Raw genomic sequence first — 18,873 nt, 5'->3', positions numbered from 1 at the left:
GTAGTGTTAGGTGTGAAGGACAGGAATTTGAGGTCCCATTTTAATAAGAGTTTTTGTGGGAAACACACTAGGTCTCATCTATTCCACCTTGGGGTTAGTTCATTAACATAATCAAATCACCTCAATGTTCTGGTAAAACTTTACAGTTAACATATCCATGTCATCTTGAAGTTAACAGCATCATTTTGTGCTCTGCTGTTATGTCGAATTTATCTGAAATTTACACATCACAGAACCAAAAATCTCTGATAGCAGTGCCTAGATGGCTTCCCCTCATTCAGCATGTATTATCAAAATGTGATTTTTGGTTAATATATTATACAATTTCTAAATTATGCTCCTTTGATTCTTGGGACAGTTTGGATGATTTCTAGGTACTCTTTGCAATCTTACTTCCTACTATTGTTACTTTATGCTGGCTACTTACAAACTTACTTATTATACTGATTAAAAGAGATTGATATGATCATGGGGACTAATACAAGATTTTTAACACAATGTTCATGCTCAGGTGGACCTCAGATGAATTTAACCAAGAGTAGACATGAAACAACCCCAAAGGGACTAACTTGAAGTTAGTCTAGACTTTTTAGGAACACTGGACTGAAATAAAAAGCTCAGACCTGCCATGGTTAGGTCATTGCAGTGGCTCCTCCTGACATCTTGAGCTTGAGATAAGAGAAACATAGTATCCTTGTTTTCCCTGATTTATTAAAAGCACTTATGGGTTACTATTTCAAGTTTGAGGGTAAGGACTAGTTCATTATTCCATATTCAAAACAACAGCTGCACCTGCCTCAAAAAGGGATGAAGGCGGCACACAGAGTACATTGAGTTTCCTCTACCACAAAGCCAAGAAGTCAGAAGAAGTACATTAAAATGCCAAATCTCACTATAATTCTCTAAAGGCTGCGACTGTGTGAAAATATCTCTGGAAAAATGGCCAAAGGGCATTAGCAGGTCATTGATTTCTTCCTTCTTTGAATAGTATTGGGCATGGGGTGAAAATTCAGGGCTGTGTTCATCTGCATTTCTCTTATTATTGGTTATTTGAAACATTTTCTCATGTGGTTATTAGTAGTCCACTGTTCTCTTTTGAGAAAACAGAATTGTTTTTTTCTTCATTTACCTTTATTTTCACTTTCAAGACTAGAGGTAGAGTATGACAAAATTCTTTGCATTAAACTTCCCTAAATCATCTGGTGGACTGGTTAGCTAGAAGTAAGACTACTTAAACAGAAACTATCAGGTTGCTTATTTGCTGCTTTTGGTGATGGAACGATTTAAGTAAGGGAATGATATAGTTCATCTTCATGGAAGCAATTACTATGTCAAATACAAAATCACTGAATTAACAATTAATGAAAGACTTAGTGGGGGCAAAAAGTTAAAAATACTAGGCAAAAAATGTATTCTTTTTTCTCCCAAGTTATTTTATGGAATTTCAAATCCTTAAAGTAATTTCTTTTCATAGAAGAATTTGAGTTAAATCACTTCCTTCTACAAATAAGGTCATTTTGACAGTGCCTTGAAATTCAGACCTATTTAAATTTAGAGTGAGATGGGAAATATGCACTACTCTTTAAAAGACAATCATAGGTGGATATCTTCATTATATAGTATGACTACATAACTGGGACCAAAGAAAATATTCTTTATCTTAAATTACAGAGTATTTTATTATGATCTGTTCTATTAAGCAACATTACAAGCATATTCTGAGTCACCAGCTAGAACTGGGAAATATGGACTCTGCAGTACAGCTACTGTAAAATGATCTGATCTATAAATGAAGAAACATAATGCTTAATATTTCCTTAATTCCAAAAACTGTCCCTATTTTAGACTTAGATACAGGGCCAATTCCCATGGCACATAGAATTGGCAAAGTAGGAAATTTTGATATGGCTTCCATAGAATGGTCAAATTAGGGCTACTAGTGTGTACACCTTCCCATTCTTTCTACTCTTTGCTATTTATAAGCACTTGCTATTTATAATAATCATCTGTCACTTACCTGGTTTATTATTTTTAAAATGTTTTGTTTCTCCTAGGTAGTTTGTAAACTTCTTAAAGGAAGGAATCTATATTTTATTGACTCTAAATCCCCAGTTTAGGGGATAAATGAGATGCTCTATAATTGCTTGTTGTTAAGGACTATGCACAGCATTTACTAATACTATTTATATATATCTAAATTTTCCCACATTAAATTTATAGTTAGAATAAAATGCTCAGCAAAAGAATAAAGCCTATAAGGAAAGGATCCAGAATGAATTAAGGATCTTCTCTCAAAATGGATACTTAAATCAAAGGCTGAGAACATTTGTAAGTTTTAAAAATAAGATTAAATGGAAGAAATACTCAGATAATCCTAGAATTGGAAAGGATTTTTGAGTTATGCTAGTACAACTTCCCAAATCCATCCATCTCATCATATATTCAACAAGTAATCATTCAGTCTAAATACACCATATTAACTTAATACATACAAAGTATTCTAATTTATATTTCTCTTGATTATTAGTGACTTTAAACATTTTCAATAGTTTATATTTTTTTTTGAAGATTGTTTACCATATGTCCTTTGACCCACTGAAGTTAGTTTCCTACTGATTTTTGATGTTGGACTTTTTAAAAAATTGGAATTAATTTAATTCAAAGACTTTTTCCTTCATCCATATCTTTTCAAATACTGTCTGCATTGATTTTATTTTTGCAAAAGCTTCTTATGACTTAGATAAGCATAAAGGAGTAGTAAAAACATTTCAGACAGAGGCATCAGCATGAATAAAGTCACAGAAAACGATCATGGAGTGTTCAGGAGTGAGTGAGGTTAGCTCACCTGAAATACACTGAAGCACACTGTAAGCATTCCTTTCCTTAATAATATAAAGGAAGGAGAAGCCAGAAGACCAGTTATGCGGCTGCCACGGTCATTTGGACTTTAGTAAAAATGACAACTATTTATATAACACTTTAAAAACTGTTAAGCACTTTCTATACATTTTTCATAACATACATTATCTCATTTAGGCCTCACAACGCTATTAAGTAGATAATCTAAGAAGTTATTCCAATTTTACAGATAAGGAAACTGAGGCTCAAAAAGGTTGAATGACTTGCCTCTAGTCCTACAGTTTAGAAATCTCAGAGGTGATATTTGAACGCAGGTCTTCCTAACTTCAAAGCTCATCCTCTATTCATTCTATTCACTACTTCTCATTAGAATGAGTAGTGAATAGAAGGCCTGACAGCAGCATGAAATGAGGGAAAGTGAACTGGACTGGTAATCAGAAGACTTGTGTTAAAGTCTCAGTTTTGTCATTAAGAACTGGAAAAGTAATCTTGGGGAAATTATTTAACCTCAATGGAGCTCATTTTTCTTAAATTTCCATAAAATTGAAAAGCAATTTGGAATTATTCTCAAAAAATTAAGTAATAGTTCATACCCTTTTGCCTAGCTATGCCATTGCTATGCCTCTACCTAAAAGAATTCAAAGAATAGAACAAAGGATTCATATGTACAAAAATATTCACAACAGGTTTGTTTTTTTTTTGTAGCGACCAAAAGCTGGAAACTGAGGGTATACCTATCAACGGGAGAATCATTAAACAAACACTGGTATATAAGTGTAAAGGAATACTATTGTGCTGTAAGAAATAAGGAAATTTTAAGATTTTAAATGGAAAGACTTGTATGAATTGATGCAGAGTAAAGTGACCAGAACCAAGAGAACGATTTATAAAATAACAAATAACAATGTTACTACAAACTTTAAAAGCTAAAAGAACAAAGAACAACGAAATGACCAGTCAGGATTCCAGAGGAACAACTATGAAATATGCTGTCCACATCTTGATAGGGAGGAGATGAATTCACTGTGCAAAATGAGACAAAGAATTTTTGAGCACAGACAATGGAGGAATTTTTTTTTTGCTTGACTTTACATGTTGTTGCAGGGAATTTATTTTTTTATATGGGGTGGGAGAGAGAGAAAATAGATTTCTGTCCATTATAAAATAAAACAAAGAAAAAAGATATTATTAAAAATTTTTTGAGGTTAAAATGCAATCATTCTTTTAACAAATAGTTTTGTATGCCACCAGTTGTAGTTACTCTGTAGCAACTACAAACTAAATATTTGTCTAGTTGTTTCAGGGAGTATGCTTTGTAATTTTATGTTGGTCTGATGTGTTGAATCAAAACTTAGCAATAAAAACAAGATACCCTAAATTAACATAAAACAAAATGGATAAATTGGACTAGGTTGTTTTTAAAGACCACCTGAAGGACCTTCTCTAAAATTCTATGGTTCTAAAATTTTAGGTGATAGGTAATTTTCTTACTATCCAAGGCTACAAGTACTTTTTTTTTTTGCAAAGATATTTTATCAATTACATGTAAAAATAAATTTTCTATACAAATTTTTTGAAGTTATGTGACCCAAATTGTCTCCCTTCCTCCCTTCCCAGAGATTGTAAGAAATTTTCAACCAAGGCTTCTTATCTTGCAAATGCCATCTTTCCTTGGGGCCAAACTAATGGCTAAGAGCCTATTTCATTCAGTCAGCCCCAGCTTCAACACATTTCCTTCTATGCAGCTTCATGCACTTCAATCGCCTTTTAACTTCTTGCTATCAGAACAGCAATCAAATTAATATATTTCTTTTTCCTTTCTCTCTTCCCACCCCCAGTATTTAAGAAACATTTAATAAATATTTTTTTTCATTAATTCACCAAGTCTTATACAATGGTGGTACTTGGAATGGAAAAAATGGAATGAGGTAAACTATAAAAATTAATGGGGACAGATAGGCCATTTAGTGGATTGAGAAACAGGCCTGGAGACGAGAGTCCTGGGTTCAAATTTGGATTCAGATACTTCTTAGCTGTGTGATCCTGGAAAAGTCTCTTAAGCTCAATTCCTAGCTTTTATCAATATTCTGCATTATAATTGATATTGATTCTAAGACATAAAGATTTTTTTTAAAAGAATCAATAGGAGTCAGTGAATGATTGCATATAGAGGAAGCAATGGAAAGAGAAGGAGCAAAGATAATTGAAGTTTTTGTGTATAGATACTTGAAATAACAGAGAAAGTACCCAATGAAAATAGGGAAGTCAGGAGAGATGATGATTTAGGGGAAGATAATGAATTAAGTTTTAGAAATCATAAATATAAACTTCTTGAAGATTCATAATTTACTTAACTTTGTATGCCCAGTATCTCACAGTGTTCTACACTTAGTAGTTGCTCAATACATGGTTATTATTTATAATGGAAAAGCATTCAAGTAGAAATATTGAGTATGACAGTTGGTGATACAAGTCTAAAACTTCAGAGAAATCTTATCTGGACACATGTACTTGAGAAGTCAGTTGAACAGAGGTGGAAGCAATGAATGGATAAGTTCTTTGAAGAAGCCATGACATTCATATAAAGAACCCCAAAATAGGTTCTGGATGCTCTTAGACCTACTAAAGAGGTGGAGATGTTAAAGTAAGCCAAAGGTTAGGAAGAAATCTGACTTTGAATAAATGAAATCAATAAATGAAAAAAATATTAAATGCTTACTATGCGCCAAAAACTGAGCATACATTTCTATTAAAGGGACATCCAAACAGGGCAATGGTAGACAGGAAGAGGCATTTGGTTTGAGAAGTCACTAGGAGGGAGATTGGAACCATGAGGTTCTCTTTCTAGAAGAAATGTGAATGAAGATTTGACTTTGTTTCCCAGAACAAAGGAGGAAGAGAAGAGAGAAGGGAAGAGATAATCAATGCAGCAGAAAGATGCCAGTGGCACATGGTAGAAAAATGTTACCATTATGATCTTTTCTCTTTTCTTCCTCTATTCCTTCCTTCCATCAAAACTCAAAAGCTCATTTGAGGAGTTTACTCTTATCTAGGTATTTTGCTAATAAGAAGTGACATTTAAAGATCAATAGCTTTAACTCTTAGCATTAGGATATTTACAATCTAAAAGCTGTTCTCTCCTCAGAGCTTAATGATTTTTGATGAATGGCATTTTGGGAAAAATTAGCCAGAGTGCAGAGTTCAGTAGGAGATGAAGATATGGCTAACCTGGGTACCCTCTTTAAATGGAGGTCCTGGGAGGAACCTTCCAATTAAAGGGAGCAATATCATGGGGAGAGAGTATTTCTGAGGTGGGGATTCTGGAGCTAACGTGATCCTTCAGGATAGAAAGTTTCTGGGAGAGGATAAAGAAGTCCAGGGGATTTTGAAATCTGGCAGCTTTAAATGCAGGTTCTGGAAGGAACCATCCAATCAGAGGAAGGGGCCCAAGGGAAACAGTGCACTTCCTAGGTGTGAGTTCCAAAGCTGAAGTAATCTTCCAGGATAAAGAGTTTTTGGGGAAGGAAGCTGCTAGGAAATAAATCCTAGGACTCAGCATTATTCCTTAACATAAGGATATAGTCTATTTATACCTTTTCCATACAGTAAGTGCTTTCCACCTTAAGGAGTTCTTTAAAAACAAAGTTTCTAAATTTGCTGTAAAAAAGAAAGTAGACTGCTATTGCAAATATTCAAAATAGTAAATGATGAATCTCCTTCCCCAATTCAAAGGATTTTCCCTTTTCCTCCATGATACTTCCCAGTTAAAGTAAAAAGTTATGATTTTAAAAAATTTCTGTTGTCCCAACATTTCTATAGACCAACTAGCCTATATATAGCTCATATGGATATTATTGGAGACTCAAAATAGTTTGCTGAAATTGAGATTAAGTTAACAGTGTGATGTGGCTGCTGATAAAACTGATGCACTGTTAGAGCATGATAATAAAGTTTATTATCTAGAACAATGGAAATAATAGATCCACTGAATTCTCTACTAGTAATACCAAATCTCAAGTACTACGTTTAAGCAAAGGCACTACATTTTAAGAGAGACATTGATAAACTGAAGAGTGTTCAGGAGGATGATTTGTCATTTGAGGAATGACTGAAAGAAATGGGGACATTTAACAGGAAGACTTAGCAAGAGATATGATAGAAATCTTCAACTATATGAAGAGCTGTCTTTAAAAGTGTGATAAGTAAACATTGATGCTAAAATTCTAAATAAAAAAGCAACACATATAACACATAAGCTAACTTTTCCTAGGATGAGAGGCAGAGAGAAAATAATTAATTTAGTATTAAAGATGTTTAATTTGAACTGATAGTATAACACTTCAGTGGCAATATCCAAAAAAACTGTTAAAATATAAAACTGGAGCCTCTGTGAGAGTTCAGGGTTGGATATAAAAATTGGGGAGTTGTAAAGATCTATTTGCTTAGCATCTACATGCTATATGTTCAGTTAAATTTCTTATAACATACATCTATTATAAAATTTAGTTTCTCTCAAATTTCAACTTGCTAAATCATTTAACCAGCAACTGTGTGAGATTGACTAGGCTGACAAACATTACTAGAGTCTTCTAGTACAGAGGTGTCAAATTTGCTGCCTGCAAAATTCCAAAGTACAGCCAGAATAAGATTAACATATAGTGGCACAGTGGTAGAATGGTGGAACTGAAGTCAGCACAACTCATCTTCCTGAGTTCAAATATGGCCTCAGACACTTATTAGCTGTGGGATCTTGGACAAGCTAATTCTTTTTTCCTCAATTTCCTCATCTGTGAAATGAGCTGGAGAAGGAAATGTCAATATCTTTGCCAAGAAAATCCCAAATGTGATTACAAAGAATTGGATGTGACTAAAACAACTGAACAACATAATGTTAAATTGTGATTTTCCAAGTAAATATGTAGCCAATAAGGTTCTGTTTCTGACATCACTGATCTAGAAGGACTCTATTTTGTTTCAATTCCATGGAACAAGATGCCCAGAGCATTCCACTTCCCCTCTGCTTTCCTGTCTCCTTTTGTGTGTCCCTTCCTTTATTGGAATCTTTTGGAGGCCAGGATTTATCTTTTTTTTTTTTAATTGTATCTCCAGCTTAGCACAGTGCCTGGCACACAATAGGTACTTAATAAATATTGATTGGATTGTATTAATAAAAAGCAGAAATTCAGATGAAACATTCTAGCTCAGAAAGGAAACTTGTTACAGAAAGAAAACAGATCAAGGAGGGGAAGGAGAGAAAAGGGTGGTTAAGAAGAATTTTCTCCAGAAAAAATACAAAGGAGTTTTTTCCCTCCCCCCCCCCAAATAGAACTGGAAAGAAGAGGTCTTACTCCAAAGAAGAAGGTAATTCCAGAAAATTGAGCCTATTTTAAAGTTAAAGGAGCCTATTTTAAAGTTAAAGTTAGAGGCATTAATTGACAGAGTACTGTGTAGTTAAATCTTGAACATGTTTGTTGCATTAAATTGAGAAAAGGGTTTTGTAGATAGAACTTAAGAAAGAAGACAAGAAGACCAGATGAATATTGAGTAAGGGGATGCAAATTTGAAGGTAACAGGAAAATTTATTGGATAATGAAAAAAGATCTGTGGTATCATTGGTTAAATTTTACAGAGTAGCAATTGGCATTAAGAGAAGAGCCAGACAACCACTTAGAAATGGCAACCTGTCTTTTTTTCCTTCCAACTTTGCATGTTGTTTTTTTTTAATAGCTGATTTAGGTTGTGTTAAATCATATGCAAGCAATTATCTCAATTGGCAAGCAGGCCCTTAAAATATGGGACATGGTAACATAAGAATATAAAAGGAGTTGTATTAAGATGAGGGACTGAATAAATTAGGAATGAAATTTTAGACTGCCCCGGGTTATGTAAAAGCTGCTCATATAACTAAAGTCCATTGAAAACAAGGACTTTCATTTAAAAAGTCATGATATGTGCCACAATTTAGGAAAAGTTGTTAATAAAATTCCAAGTCATTAGAAAAATTTGTGAATTGTTATACTAATACCCTACATACCTTGGTAGGTCATTCTTAGTCTATCACTATAGTTAGCTTGTAAAGATTCATTTGAAGTCCTTCAGGGAAGATAGATGGTCCAGGAATTTAACAGTCTTACAGTCAAAAGTACATTTTTCTGGTCTGGCAAACAGTCAACATTCCTGAAGACTCTGCAGAACTGTTCACACATACTGGGTGTATTCTGGCTGAAAGGAGAACAAGAACAAATAACCAAATAAGTAACCATAAAATGACCAAAGAAGTCTTTAAGCACATTGAAAAAGTTGAAAAAGTCACATATACTCTTTGTAGCCAAGATCATGGAATCCTCAAAGAATTAGTCAGGGAAATCATCAGGTTGCTCAAGGACCTGATTGAACATATGGTTACCTATATATATGTATGCAGTCTTCCAATTTTTTTTAAAGAAAATGAGGTTTTCTATGAGATAAGAACTGAATGAATTCATCCCTTCTAAGTTTCTTAACAATAAGTAGATGGTCTTTAAGTATGACCTTAATACTACATGTATTACCAAATAGGATCTATACCCTTGGCCAAAACTTTGCAAAATAGTCAAATGGTCAATGAGGTTAGTGATGTAGCCCTTTGTTTCCCAAACATAGTTTTAAATCTACATGCTGAATGGACAAGCAGAGGTCTAACTTTGGTCATCCTGGCTAAGAATATTTTCTTTCTTTTCTTTTTAAAATACAGTAATAATTCATTCTAAAATGTTCATTTAGTTTCTTTTGAGACAACTTGTGTCATTAATAAAAGAGCCACCATTTTACATCAAATACAAGAATATACAAGTTACAGCATAACAAAAATTAATTCTCCCTACTTTCAGATAAAATCTAATCCCAGTAAAATAATTTCATTCACGGTTTTGTTACACAGATATCCTTTTTTTAAGAGCACAAACGAGTGTAAAAATTTACACCACAACTATCTGTATACATTATGTGTAACAGAACTGTTAATCATTACTTCAAAAATTGGACCATCAGCTTCATTCATACAGAAGAGCAGGTTAGGTAAATCTGCTTATCTGGAACCATATTACTGCGAATTTCATAATCACATGATTAATTTCTGGATTAGACTAACTCACCTGTATTAAGCTGAGGGTTTTTTTGCATAAATAATGCCAATTTGTCCCTGATGAGTTTAGTGATTTTATAATCTAGAAATGATTGATACACAGCAATATAATGTACCTTCTATCTATAGTGTCAATAATTAAAGGATCACTGTATGGGCTGCTACTAAATACATGTAAAATATTTAGTACTAAATATACTTGTTTTACCAACTTTCCTTTAAACTTTAAAATATGATCAGATGCAGAGTGAAATGAGCAGAACCAGAAGAACACTGTACATGGCAAATGAAACATTGTGAGACGATCAAATGTAATAGTCTTTGCTACCAATAGCAATGTAATGATCCAGGGCAATCCCAAAGGACTTGTGAGAAAGAAAGCTATGGAAATGCAGAAGAAAAACATATGATTTATCACTTGTTTATATAAGTATAGGGTTTGGTTTTAAAAGATGACTACAAAAATGAATAATATGGAAATAGGTATTGCTTGATAATACATATATAACCCAGTGGAATTGTTTGTCAGTTCTAGAAGGGGGAAGAGAGGGAGAGAACATGAATCATGTAACCTTGGAAAAATACTTAAAAATAAATTTAATAAAAAAAAAACACAAAAAATATGATCAGGGAAGAAAAAGCATACTATTAAATATGGCTTACAGAACAAAGACCTCTAGCAAGAATCAACATATTTACAAAAAAAATCTTATTTTTTAAAGTTTCATTTGAAACTAATTTTAGCAGTTATAAATAAAACATAATTTTCTTTGTTTTACCATTTTAGCTCTTTTAAACAGAAGTTACCAAGTGATACCCAGAGTGGAGCTCAGGGCTTTGAGCTCTACTAGATTCTATGTTTTAAATTTTTGAATCAATCTCTCTCTCTCTCTCTCTCTCTCTCTCTCTCTCTCTCACTCTCTCTCTCTCTCTCTCTCTCTCTCTCACTCTCTCTCTCTCTCTCTCTCTCTCGTGCTATTATTTACTGGTATAGGGATCTGGGATGGGTGGGCTGAACTGCCAACTGCACTACTTTTCCTAGGACTTAGATTATAATTGGAAAGAGTCACCCTGGTGGCTATGACTGTTTTCTACAAATAAAAATGGGCCATCTGGATAGATCACCAAGATGTCAGAAAGTCAAAGGGTGATCCCTAGCAGGCAATCCTTGAAGAGAGAAAAAGAGGACCCAATATTGGAGAGAAAATAATGGATCAAATTAAAGATGATAAGATTTCTACTTAAGAGAAGAGAGGGATTATGAATATGGAACTGGGAAGCCATAATGATAATGAATATGAAAGGTTAGGAGGCATTTCTTTTTTAAACCCTTACCTTCCGTCTTGGAGTCAATACCGTGTATTGGTTCCAAGGCAGAAGAGTGGTAAGGGCTAGGCAATGGGGGTTAAGTGACTTGCCCAGGGTCACACAGATGGGAAGTGTCTGAGGTCAAATTTGAACCCAGAACCTCCTGTCTCTAGGTCTGACTCTCAATCCACTGTGATACCCAGCTGCCCCCTAGGAGGCATTTCTTATAACTTTGATATCAACAGAAAAGTGATATTGGCCTCTGTGAAATTAGTTTCAAGTCACAAATTCAAATGCACAGATTCTGAAAACTGGATCTCCATCTAATCCAAACTATATCTAACCAAGAATCATCTCTAAAATACACCCAAGAAGTGGTCACCTAATTTACACTAACCAAACCCTGTCAATTTGATGATCTGCATCAATTCCTTTCCTTCTGAGGTTCTCACCAGCCTACTACTTAGTTTCTTATAGTCCTGCCTCTCCAAATAATTCATCCTTCACATACTTGCCATTCTATTCAAATGGACTCACTAGTTTCCCCTTACAATCAATATTACATTTCCCACCTCCATTCATTTGCAGAAGTGGTGCCCCTATGAACTCCTTCCTCATTTTTACTTCTTAGAATCCTTAGTTTCCTTCTATGCACAACTGAGATACCATCTCCTAAGGTAATTTTGAGTCATCAAGTTGTTTCTCCTCTCTCCCTCTTGAAATTACTTTACATATACTTTATACTTACTTACCTCTCTGTGTGTTGTATTCTACCACTAAAATGTAATCCTTAAAGGTAGGTATTGCTTTGTTTTTGTCTTTGCATCCTCAGCATCTATGCATTACACAAAAGGTGAGAGGGAATAAATCTCTTCCCAAAGGTAAATCCTGTTCTACTTGCGGATGATTAAAACAAAAAGTTTCCCATAAAGTAAGCTGAAATGTGCATTTCTGTGCCTTCCATCTTAACTGCCTTCGAGGACCAAACAGCAAGTCTAATTCTCCTTCTGGCTGACAACTATGCAGATGCTTATAGTAACAATGATGTTTCCACTGTTATCTTCTCTTCTTCAGGAAGAAAAAAACATTCCCTGTTTCTTCAACTAGTCCTCCTATTGAACAGTCTGTAGGCCTTTCACTAGCCTTCTCTCCTTCATCTGGATAGAACTTCAGCTTTTCAGGGTTTTGCCTAAAATGTGGTACCCAAAACCAACTATGAAATTCCAGATGTGGTCTGAGCTAATTCTGGATAATGCACCTCTCAATATAGCCAAAGATCAAAGCCTTTTTTTTTTTGATTGCCAGATGCAACTGTTGAGTCATACTGAGTTTGCAGTTTACTACTACTATTAGATCTTTTTCAGAACTATCTTGCTATACTTCCTCTCATCTATTTGTGAAGTTAATTTTTTAAACACACGTGTAGGAATTGATATGAATTCCCATCACATTTCATCTCATTAGATTTGCCCAAAAGTCCTAGATTGTCCAGATCTTTGGGAATCCTGTGCCTGTTGGCCAATATATTAATTATCCGTCTGAGCTTTATGACATCTGCATTAAAATTGTTGAAGGACAGGCCCAAAGAAAAAAGAAGAATCCTGGTGTACTCCTCTAGGGACTGCTTTCTTTCAAGTTGTAGTTGATCAATAAATAACTATTTAAGTCCAGTCATTAGTCAATTCCAAATCCACTTACCTCTACTATCATTTAACTGATATCGCTACTTGTTGTCAACTAGAATAATATGAGGAACTTTGTAAAAGGCTTTGTTGAAATCTAGGTAAGCTATGTCTGCAGCATTTCCCTGAGTTACTAGTAAAGTATCCCTTTCAAAAAAAAGAAAATTAAGTTCATCTCGTATTGCCTGCACTTAGTGAAGTCATGCTGGTTCTTAGTAATCACCACTTTACTTTCTAAATATTTTCAAACCACTCTTTTAAAAATAATTTTTTATTATGAATTTAATACATATGAACATTTCCATTATAAAGGATATTGAAAGAAAATTGGATGTGAAGTCATAACTATCTTATTTTATAGATTTTTAAAAGTATGTATTAAATGAAATACTATTGTACTATAGTGGGACAGCAACACTATCTTACTTGTCTGTGTTCCCTTTCAATTTTCTTCTTTTCTCTTACTTGGGGATTTAAAAAATATTTCATTGATGTTTTTGCCTTTCTTACTTTCCACTTGTTTCCTGCTATGGTTTTATAGTGATCCTCCATTATCTTCTGTTCGTCTTTTAATTACTAAGCTTTGTTTATAAAGATAAATATGTGGCAATGTGGAGAAAAATAGTCATCAATGAAACTGCAGCTTCTTTCAAGTCTGACAAAAACATTCCAGCAATGGTACAGATGATGTCACACTATATGAATAAACAGTTTTCAGAAGAATGAAAAATTGTTACTAATTATATTAAAAAGTTCCAAATTCCCAAAGTAATCGAACACTAAGGGAAAATGCTAAACATCCCAATTTCAGATGAAGTTGAACTACCTGTACAGGAACTACAAAAAGAGGTGAGGAGTACACTCTGGTACAAGTGATATTATAAAAGAAATTATCAAGCTTTTAAAGAACTGTTCATACCTACATAGATTATTCTCAATAATTAAGAAAGAAAATACCCCACAAAGCTCTTTAATGTGAAAATATAGTTCCAATACCTAAACCAAGGAATAATAAAACAAAGAGACCTATAGGCCAATATCATTCCTATGTATCTAATCAGATTTTTCATATGAAATTCTGGCCAAAAGATACAGCAATCACTCACCAGCAGGATCAAGTTGGGTTTATAAAGAAATGCAAAGAAAGTTCATTACAAGAAAAATAATGAACATAATAAACCATATTAAAAATCAAAACATCCCATATCCTATTATATTAACAGACACAGAAAGTCTTTAACAAGCTATAATACTAATTTTATACTAAAACAAACCACAAAGCATAGGCATAAAAGGATCTTTTTCTTTTAAAAATTAAAGAATATCTTTCTAAAACCAAAATCTTGCATTATATGCAACAGTTATGCACTATAAGCTTTCCCAATAAACACAGGGTTATTTATTGGTCACAGTTCTAGAAATGCTAGCAACAATACTATGACAAGAGAAAGAAGCTGAAAGCATAAAGACAAGTAAAGAGGAGATAAAATAGTTCCTACTGATTTATTACATAAAAGTTTATTTTAAAAATCAGCAAATAAACTATTTGAAACAACTAATGGCTTCAGTAACATAACAGGACACAAAACAACCCCACAAAAGCAAATAGCATTTCTATGTAATACTAACAAGATCCAAGATGGAAAAATAGAAAGGGAAATGTCATTCTCAATAATTAAAAATGAATAAAGCATCTGGGAGTCAATCTACCAAGATGTATTCAGGATTTGTGAAATATAATTACAAACTACACCTTCAAAAAAATAAAGATCAGATTAAGTGGAGGGATTTTAGTATTCATGGCTAGGGCATGATAATATAATAAAAATGACAACACTATCTAAATTTATAAATATAATGCCATTCTAAACTACCAACAGGAAACTTTATAGAGCTAGACAATATAGTAACACAATTTGTTGGGAAGAACAACAAATCCAGAATATTAAGAAAAACAATAAAAAAATAAGATTGAAATAAGATCTCAAATTATATTATAAAGCAAGAATTAACAAAACTAGTATTGGTTAAAAAACAGAAAAGTAGATCAATGGAATAGAAAAGGAAGAATTTGATAAATCTGAAAGCATTTAGCACACCATCTGGGGCTATTACCTCAACTTACCACTCACAGGTTTACAAAGTAAAATGGGAAGATGAAGAGGAGTGGATGGAGAGATATCTACTTCAGATTTCATAAATTCTAAAGCCCTGTTCCAGTGAGTTTCTCCTTAACAATTAACCAATAGACACAATTACCTGGAAGTAAACATATTTCCGAAAATGGCATAATAAAAGCAGTAGTTAGAAAATATTCTTCATGATAAAAACTAGGGCACATTCTCTAAAAAAAATCCCAACAATGACACTGGAGAGAACTGAAACTAATTTAGAACGACAGTAATAAGGCATCTCTGCTACTATCGGGCCTTGATGTTGTCCTCTCTCCTCATGAAATCACCATTGAAATTGGAATTCTAGGAAATCTCCTAAATAGTGCCTCTGCTCGGTCAGTTATTCAACTAGGATCTCAGAGCCCTCTTCTTTCCTCAAGTCTATAAATTCCCAGAGCTACTTCTCTCCAATCCACAGTCTTTCTCATAGGCATGCTACATTCCTTCTTTGCTGCTATTGGTTTCAATCCTCAGAGCTGCTTCTTTCCTCAAGTTATCTGACTGAATTTCTTCTCTGCTCCATCTCTCAACTGGGCATGTTCACTGGCTAATTAACCCCATACCCAGAACACGATACATCCTCATTTGTCTCCTGGTTTTCTTCAAGTTCCAGTTTAAAATCTTACCTCTCCTGATCTTCCTTAATTTTTAGTACATCCCATCTATTGTTTCCAATGGATCTCTTATACAGCTTGACTCTATATAGTTGTTTGCACACAGTCTTCCCACATTAGATGGTGAGCTCCTTGAGTGTACGAACTATTTTTTGCATTTTTAAAATTTTCTACTCTCAGCACAATGTCTGGCACATAATAGACACTTAAAAAATGTTTACTGACTGGATGACTAGAAAGTTAGTATCTGCTTAAATTCAGTACTTTCTACTGAACAAAAAGCTCCAATGCCACAGTCAGTGGTGAAGGGGAGGAAACTCAACCTCCTCCCCTTTCCTTGCAGGCATAGGAACCACACATTTTAAAAAAGCAGCTCATAACCTGGACATACCAGAGGTTAGCAAACTGGCTTTTCAAAGACAACAAGAAACTCGGTCCATCTTCCATTGGACAATGGTGAGCTGTTTCTTTAATTAGTTCTTGGAGAACATCATCCTTGTAAAGAAGTAGCTAAGTGGTAACTGAGTTAAATAGTTAGCTGACTCAATACCACTTTATCTGTTGCTTTCACCTTCCCTTTTTGTGATTATCTATCTTTAAAATTAGTTTAACATCCCATTACTTGTGATTACTGTGTATTTTGGAGTGGAGGAAAGTTGAAGGAGGGAATTAGTCAGAGACTAATTCTTCCTCCTTACTAGGAAAGGACTCTATCTGACAAGAAGTACTCGGGAAATTAGAAAGCAATCTGGCATGAATTACATTAAAGACCAACATCTTTAACCATATATACCATAATATATTAAAATTGGACAACGTGTCCAGAATACTGAAGGTCATGCCACAAAAAAAAAAAATTAAAAGAGAACCAAATCAAGTACCTTTGACAGTGATGGTTAGGAAAGGAATTCTTAAGGAAATAATGGCTAAAAGCTGTTACAAACGGTAAAATCAATTATTCTGATTACATGAAATTGAAAAGCCAATGAACAAAATGCAACTAAGAGAAGAAGGGAAGTGGTGAACTGGGAAAATAATCTGTATCATATATCTCTATAGATCTGACAAACAAGGTATTATAAAGAAATAACACAAATACACAAGAACAAAAGCTCATAGATAAGTGGTCAAAGGATCTAAGCAAACAATTCTCAAAAGAATTGAAAACTTAATAACCACATGAAAGAATGTTTCAAATTTCTAACAGAAAAAAGCAAAACAACTCTGAGATTTTAATTCATATCCAGTAAATTGGTAAAAATGATAAAAGACCAATAGTCAGTGTTGGAGAGTTTGAAAGACAGGAACACTGCAATGTTGGTAGAGTTGTGAATTGATTCAACCATTCTAGAAAGTAATTTGGAATTATGTAGAGAAAGTGACTCAAATACCCTTTGACCCAAAGATCTACTGCTAGGAAGTAAATAATAAAAAGGCCCCACATACATCAAAATATTCATCACAGCAGTTTTTGTAGTAGCAATTAACTGGAAACAAAATAGAAATCCATCAATTGGAGATACCTAAATAAGTTGGAGTACATGCACAAATGTGATAGTATTACTACGCTGTTCAAAATACGTATGAAAAAATATATATGGAATACCAAGAAGAACAGGATTAATTACTTCTATGAACTGAAATAAAGTAATCAGAACTGAGAGAACTATATACACAATGATTACAACTACATAAATGGAAAGAATAACATCATCAACAACAAAATAACCCAAACTGAATGCTCTGAAATTATAATGACCAAGCTTGTTCCAAAGAATACACATGAGAAGTCTCTGAAGAGATGAGAAGCTACTGGTGAAGAACGCTGCATATAATGTCAGACTTTTCCCAATGTGTTAGCTTTGTTCACTTCCCTTTAAAAAATTTTTGTTACAACAGATGGATCTGGGAAGGGAAAGAAGGGATACATTAGGAAATACATGTAATGTAAAAACAGAAGAATCAATAAAATATTTTAAAGATGCTCCAAATCACTAACAAAGAATATAAATTAAAACATCTTGAGCTTTACCTCATACTCATCAAATTGGCAAAGATGACAAAGGTCAGTCAGTGTTAGAGGTATTTTTGGAAGACCACCACACTAAATACTTTGTTGGTGGCACTATGAGAGAAGACTCAGATGATTTTTACTTTCTTTGTAAAAGATTAAATAATCAGGGGCAGCTGGGTGTCTCAGTCAGGTACAGAAATGGGAGGTCCTGGGTTCAAATCTGGCCTCAGACACTTCTTAGCTGTGTGATCCTGGGCAAGTCACTTGACCCCCATTGCCTAGCCCTTACCCCTCTTCTGCCTTGGAACCAATACATAGTATTGATTCTGAGGTGGAAGGTAAGGGTTTAAAAAAAAAAAGATTAAATAATCTACTGAAAATAACAGAGAGGATGACATCTAGCTTAAATTATAAAGGTCCAGAACAGTCCTCCAGGTAAATTCAAAACAATCTATAGATCTGTAAGAATCTTTACCAGCTCCTTCCATTCATTAATTCTAACTATTGCGGTTTTAATTGTTTGCCCACTTCACCAGACTTAGCATACAAAAACTTAAGGATTCAGAGTTGGTGACTAGTTCAACTTTCTCATTTTATAAATGAGGGAACTGAGGTCTTATAGAATTAAATGATAACTTCAGTAAAAAAGACTCAGTTCAACTCATCAGTTCACAACTAAATGATGATGAAATGGAACAGACTTCATTAAATTCCTCTTGGGCTGATTAGCTAATATCAGTTATTCTCTGAGAACATTAGAATATTCTAGAGTCATTCACATGACTACAAAGAATCTTACCCAAATCTGGACTTAGTTATGTTTTTTTAAAAGGGAAAATAATAGATGAAATAAAACTAGAATATATGTTCAATTCTAAGCAGTTCATTTTAAAGGATGATATTTGATAAAATAAAGCACATTGTAACTTTTTAAACCCTATGTGCTATACACTCAAGAAACAGATAATAGCAGTCTTTAAAATAATCCAAGGACTTTCATGTAGAATCAATTCATCAATTAGTATTTATTAATCATTTATTATGTGCCAGGCACTGTGCTAGGAGTTGAGAATACAAATACAAAGCATGAAATAATCCC

At 33.8% G+C, this 18,873-nt stretch overlaps 1 protein-coding gene across 27 annotated transcripts in view; it reads right to left on the bottom strand.

Moving 5' to 3' along the window:
* The window catches only part of ZHX3 (zinc fingers and homeoboxes 3), a 148,351-nt gene that overhangs the window by 108,358 nt on the left and 21,120 nt on the right, over nt 1-18,873 (bottom strand). For all 27 annotated transcript variants that reach the window (XM_007474333.3, XM_056811885.1, XM_007474332.3 and 24 more), the window contains one exon: nt 8,894-9,081. The gene's annotated coding sequence lies outside the window, so the exon portion shown is untranslated. Of the gene's footprint in view, nt 1-8,893; nt 9,082-18,873 lie in introns of those variants that run through there.

The sequence above is a fragment of the Monodelphis domestica genome, chromosome 1, assembly GCF_027887165.1.
Source record: "Monodelphis domestica isolate mMonDom1 chromosome 1, mMonDom1.pri, whole genome shotgun sequence".
Lineage (NCBI taxonomy): Eukaryota > Metazoa > Chordata > Mammalia > Didelphimorphia > Didelphidae > Monodelphis > Monodelphis domestica.
Note: the sequence above shows the minus strand (reverse complement) of the source record. Positions and strands in the feature narration are given on the sequence as shown.